The sequence below is a fragment of the Protopterus annectens genome, chromosome 8.part0 (assembly GCF_019279795.1).
Source record: "Protopterus annectens isolate FY-2018-M chromosome 8.part0, PAN1.0, whole genome shotgun sequence".
NCBI lineage: Eukaryota > Metazoa > Chordata > Ceratodontiformes > Protopteridae > Protopterus > Protopterus annectens.
Window position 1 is genome coordinate 14358674 of NC_056741.1, and position 6621 is coordinate 14365294.

General features: G+C 39.7%; 1 protein-coding gene across 1 annotated transcript in view; it reads right to left on the reverse strand.

The window, feature by feature from the left end:
• The window catches only part of MRPL51 (mitochondrial ribosomal protein L51), a 182218-nt gene extending 177028 nt beyond the window's left edge, over positions 1 to 5190 (reverse strand). Inside the window, exon 1 of the mRNA XM_044079567.1 lies at positions 5101 to 5190. The gene's annotated coding sequence lies outside the window, so the exon portion shown is untranslated. The remainder of the gene's footprint in view (positions 1 to 5100) is intronic.
• Positions 5191 to 6621: the final 1431 nt, after the last annotated feature.

Genomic DNA, 6621 nt, shown 5'->3' on the forward strand with positions numbered 1-6621 from the left:
ACAGGAATTCATAAAGGTTACTTTAGGTTACTGTAGACTTACACGTACAGAGTGCAATTTTTCTGAGTGACTAAAAAGCACAAAAAATGTGATAAAAAATGTGCTTGAATACATATCGTATACATTGTCTTCACTTAATGTAGGCTTTATTGAATCTGGCCCTTGGTCTTTTAATTTTCAGTGTTATGTTCAATTTAGTCTCTAGAGCTTGTCATTTGCTTTTCAGTAACAATATCAAGATTCCCATGAGTGATGTAAATCATTCGCATGCTGTAATACAATGAACGATGAGAATGGGAGACAGTGATTATAACTAATCAGCATACTAAGGAAGATGACGGCAAAATTAAGTTTACAAATACATGGCAAAGTGTGATAAGAGAAGAAACTTAAAAATGAGATTACAGATGGGGACTGGGAAAGTGTAAAAAAAAGTAGCGCACAGCTTGGATTAACTGAGGGACTAGAGGCTTTATAATCGAATTTATGAAACTCTCAGACTCATAGGCGATTACTAGGCCAACAACCACGAAGGGCCTTTTTAAGCCTAACCACACACCCCCAACTGTTTAACAGGTTATGGTGCCACTTATTTTACAAAGTCTATAATTTGGGTAAGAGCGATACAGCATTTGCAAGCTTTCTCTTTCTAATAAGGACATAGGTGGCAGAATATGAGTAAATTCAAGATTACCCATCCACGAATTTGAATAAGTGCAGGGAGGAACTCTGCTTCACATGGATGGGGAATCTGTTCTACAGCAGGGGTAATCTCCAAGATGCATACCTGTCCCTTCAACATGTCCTATTTATGCTGCAGACGAGGTTCAGGTCCCTAGATTGGGTGTTTCTGATGCTTTTTTGCTTTAAGGATGTGCAAATAAGTCCATAAGGTATGTATCAGAGGCTGCTTTAAAGGCCATGCACAGATTTCCAAGCAACTATCTACATGTGTTCCTAAATCTCTACCCAGAGAGTCAATTTTTAGGTGGTGTATTAGCAATGTAGTCATTTCTAGGGGTGACTGCCTTGCCAAAAGATACTATTATGTATTGTTAGCATTGGGTTTTAAACAGTCCCGCTGGCACCAATTATTACTGTGTTGAGCCTTCTCGGAGGATGTCTGTCTTTGGGGGAATTCTATGACTGCGCCTAGTTTGCAATTACCTGTGAACTTGGTCAGCCACAGGTCTCTGATGCTGGCTTTGACTTCAGAGAAGTATGTCTCAAAAAGGGGTGCCCCCAGCACTGGGGGAGGTTCTGCTAGTAAATGGCTTTTTCTGAAGGTAGTTCACCTTCCCTGACTTCTCATACCCTACCTGTGAGCCAGCTGGCTGTCCAACTTGTCACATATGGGTTTACAATACCGCCATCCCAGCTTTCTGAAAACTAATATGTAATAAAGGACTGAGATGATGAAAAAGAGCATAGTGAAGGCCAAATGAGAATGGGTTACAAAATGTATTCTTTCGAGTGAAATCTCGCAACAGTCTTGTTACTTAACCAAACATGAACCAAGCATAAAAGATGAAAACTAACTTATGCTGGGAATATGACCAGAATGGAGTTCTCAGAAACAACAGTTAGAGAGCATTAGGGTAACAATTTATTCAATAAAAGATCCTGAAATTCTCCAAGATGGTCTATAACCACCTACTATTATGTAGTCTAATAACCTCAGTTTTAATTTCATTGTATGTAGCAGCATGACACTTGGCAATAAAATAAAGTACAAATTACAACAAAATAAATGGCCCGCTGATCATGTTCAAACATTCCACTACACTCCCTTAACCATTACCAACTCTTACAATCTAAAATGTCTAAATGTAATCTACAATAAAGCAAATGAAATTACTTTTGGAACCCCTAAATTCTTTCTCTCATCTAATACCAGAAATATTACACAGCAGAATGGCAGCTAATGAAAAGCAGAACATCTAGGCATTGGGTTGGGCCTTCACTTCTCTATCCAAATACACAACCTGAATAATAAACTTAGCTCAATACTCTGTTGACATCATACAATCTCTAAACATCTAACAAAGCATGGCAGGGCTCCAAATGGCAAACAGGTAGTACTTTCCATACTAAAATACTCTCTTCTCATCACTACTTCCACCTCTAACAACAATACACAGAAATTACAATCAATACAAACTGCATCGGTTGCTTCAGTGTTGTAAGCAAAAATAGTTCTCTCACTGTCTTGCAATTAAAAAAGGTAGACTAGCTTCCCATTCCACTTCAAAATTATCCTGAAGGTCAGTCTTCGTCCACATACTCTGAGCTTCTGGAACACCCTATGGCTAACCACCACCATGGCCTTCAACTCCAAATAAGTACCAACAGTGGCAGCAGCAGCAACAACATGAATTGAAATGCTCTGCGGCTGCAACCTAATTCCCCTCACACCCTACAGCTGTATCGCTTAATAAACAAATCTTCATGCATATGTTATCCTTACATAAACATTCCATGTACATGAGCAACTGCATACGGTCACTACTGTATCTTACCTTTAAAAACCCCAAGATCACTCTTTTAAACATCTTAAGCCTCTCCTCCCTTACCATTCCTTCCTGTGACTTTTCAACTAGAACCTACTTCTGTAATACTATTATATCACTTATGCATACACACACACACACACACACACACACACACACACACAAGCGTGTATACACACGTGTGTGCATGTCTGTGTGTATGTTATGGTGAGATGAAAAATTCTTGCATTTTATAAAATGTACAACCTTTATATGCCAACAACATTACGTATAAAGATGCATGCTTTAAACTCAATGTACATTTTATAATCTTGACTAAAAAAGGGTCCCCAGTGGTCCACTTCACTTACCTTCTGAAAATGTAACTCTGAAGGGTATGTGCAGTCACTCAAGGGAGATCAAAATACCACTTTATATTTCAATAACCGGACACTATTGCATACACTACTGTGTTTACTTGCCTTTGAGCGAGCCAAATGAAAGAACTTGAAAAGGAACAGTAATACTTTACTCATAAAATCAACAGCTGACTTGCCTGTGGTGCTGAAAGACAAAGCCCTGAAGAGGGCTCAGGTGACCAGATTGTGTAGCTGCTCAGCTGCTTGATGGCACAGGTAAGGAAGATGGGCCTCTCTCTCCTGAGGAGGGAGCTGGGTGCTTTTTTTAGTGGAGTGCTGGTGGCGGCCACAGCTCAAAGAGAATACCCTATAAGATGACAGCACCACTCCTAAATGCTCAACTGCTGTCTCCAGGCTGAGTATAAGTAAAACCTGGAGTTTAACCCTAAAACCTGGAGAGGAGTCAAATAGGAAGCTTGATAATCAGGGATTACTGTGGAAAAAAAAAAGTCATAGGGTTGGAAATCCTGGCATTTTCGCTACTTAGATGTGATTGCTGCATATTCTATAAGGCAACATCTGATCTGGTTGGAGGATGGAGTGGAGTTTAGGTGATGAGGCCTTCAAAGAAACGAGTGCAGTCAGATTCTTTGATCTCTAAATGTGGGGGGAGGGACTTGCATAGTTTTGGTGCATGGATGGAGAAGAAATAGCTGATACAATGTAGTTTGGTTTGAGGGACTTGGAAAAAAGTGGACATTTTTAAAAGGTGGCAGAGATTGTAGTGTGTGTGTGTGTGTGTGTGTGTGGTACTTAAGTTTGGTGGCTAGAGGTGGAAAGCCATCTGGTTGCAGGAGTTTAAAGATGAGGGAGATGTACTCTGTACTGCACTGGGAGTTATTTGGCTTTTTTGAGGATCTGGCAGTTTTGAGCGGGGGGTTAGAGATAAAGTATAAATTCTTGTTTTGACAATCTGTAGAGTGAAGACTTTCTTACAGGCAGTGGCTACGACAGGGAGTCTGCATTCACGCAGGCCTCCGCTCATTTGGGCAAGAACAAAATCAAACCCTGTCTCTCTAGTCAAGCCAGAGCAGCAATAGACAAAGGACTAATTTTTGAAAGGCTACATCTGGAACACACCACTGGATGAGCTAACACCATATCAGGGTACCTGAAATCAATAAAGACAGTAACACTCTCCAAGATAGTAAAATAAGCTTCCCCTACACTCCTGCCTGTGTCATCCTTCGGATGACATGTTAAACTAAGATCCCATCTGCTTGAGTTGGTGGTAGCTCAGGTGGATGGAAAACGGCCCACAGCACCTATTAATAAAGGTAGTTCCTAGACGCCAATTTTTCTTTCCACCTTGGTCTCTCCTGAAAAGATGCCAGTAACCTTTGAGGCGAACCTGGTCAACAAAGAACAAATAAAACTTGTATACCAGGGCAGAGCCTCTGATTAAACATAACCAACTGTAGTCTCACCCAGGTTGCAAAGTATAAAGAAAAAGAGAATAAGTGAACTACAGTAAGAAGAAAGTATTAAGTTGTAAAATGATGACCCAACAAAGTTAAGAGTCAAGAGTCCAAAGCAGAATTATCACAACTAAGCAGTATCGCTATACTTATGTTTCTTCTTAACAGCACATTTTCACATCAGGTTTCACCAAATAGAACTTGAGGCACCTTGTATTATGATCCACAATCCAGGAAACCATTGAAGAACCTAGCCCAATGCCCCCAAACTAACTGGTCAGTCCCTGGATTAGAACCCAGAATCAAATGCTTAAGTGACTCAGCTGCAGAGTATGCAAATGGAAGCTGCAGGAATCATACTCCAGACTACAGAAAACAGCTCCTTAATTCATTGACTAAAAGTTTTGTGCTGCCATACTAACAGAATACAGTTTTGGAGTGCTGCTGTCAACTTGGATTAAACATATACCAAATTTTCTCTTTAATTTGTTACAAAAGGGCTATTCTACGAAGAAACATTGTTTATGCACGTGCGTTATCCAGTATAGTGAATAGAGAAAAGCAGCAGTACTTCGAGGAGGTATTTTAAGATCTGGGTGCATTGTACACCTTCGCCGTACACTGCCTTGGGATTCCGACCTATGCCTGGATTGTAGAAGTGCAGGAAAATTGCGGCTATCTATGATCAGACGGCTGGAGTTTGGAAACAAAATTTTATTTACCCAGCGTTCTGACCGAAACTAGAAAAAAAGGGGGAAACAAGATTTTACTTACATATACATTCAACCCCTGCACGTCGCCATCTTCCGGAAGTTGCTGTAAAAAAAAAAAAAACCTCCAGTTTCCCACAAGCCACCAGAAATTTTTTTTTCTGTAGTTCTCGGAGTGAAGTTTCGAGCACGATGATTGTTTCTAAAGGCGGGAATTTGTCGCCTGCTGCTAATTGATTGGAGACTTTTTTTTCTCTCCAAGCAATCTGACTGACAATAATTTTTAAGGATTTCAGTTGACGAGTTGGGATGAGTTCAGTGTTGCAGTTGTATATGTGTGCTTGCGGTCAGTATCGTCTTAATTTACTTATTTTTGCATTGCTTGTTTATTTTCTATATTAAATGGAATAGAACATTGACGTGGAGTACTTTTTTCTGTTCAGCCTGGGGTTAGACAGTCAGTCCAACAAATTCATATAAAACAATACAGTGAACATAAACCAGCATCTTGAAACACACTTGAGTAACACTTTGCAGTATTTTCTTTTTTGTGTCCTGTCCTGGTGCACTTTAAGTGGGCATACAAATATCACACTGAGGATTGGTTTGATGCTACACATCTGTGTGTGTCTCATATCTCTCGGGTGTACCTAATTAGGAGTTCCACGATGGCACACATTCAGTGTTATAACGTTTAAGTGATATCTGTAGTACGTCCCAACTGTCCAGATTTTCACCGAAAGTCCGGATTTTTGCCTCATTTTTCGTCTGTTTCTCATAAAATTGTTGTTTACTGGCAAATCACTGAGGACTGAAGTCAGTAAATAAATGCAGAGATTTGAGTTTCAGACTTCATATCTTTCAGAAAATTCATGCTAATGCAAAACTTGTTATTCTAACAACTTTTTAAGTTTGTAAGAGAAATATTTAAGAAAAACAAGTAATCTCCCTGATATCCCCAAAGTCTGAAACAACGCACTAACCAAGTATAGTGGGTATAAAAACAAAACAGTGTAAGAAACTTCTCTGTGTGGAAGATTTTCAGTTCATATATAGCCAGTTAATCACTGTATGTTAATAAGATCAGATAGTGGTAGTAGAAATAGCGAACTTTTAAACTCGTCCTATGTCAAAAAAATAATAAAAAATATAATTTGCTACAGGCCCCATGAGGAGCTCAGTGTCTCTCCAACCTACCACCACTCTTAAGTATTCAACTGCGGTACCACCTTTATCATTCTTATAAGAAAAGCTTAGTCCGGGTCTGAACTGTCTGCAAACAGCTAAAGTTAACTTTGAGTATGTGTCTACCTGTTTGAGCCATTATTCATTTTCCCCTGGAGAGCACTCTATTTTGGCTTGTAAGCAGCCCCCCCCCCCCCCCACACACACACACACACACACACACACACTCATCTTCCACTTTCTCTCTTATTCCCTTCTGTTAGCAAATAGTATCCATAACTGATCAATACTGTGTGTTTGTTAATTTAAACTGAGACCATAGTAGCCTACTGATACAAGGTTATCCTGTTTTCCATCTGAGAAATGGTTAAGAAATGACTTACAGTTTCAGAGCAGTCCA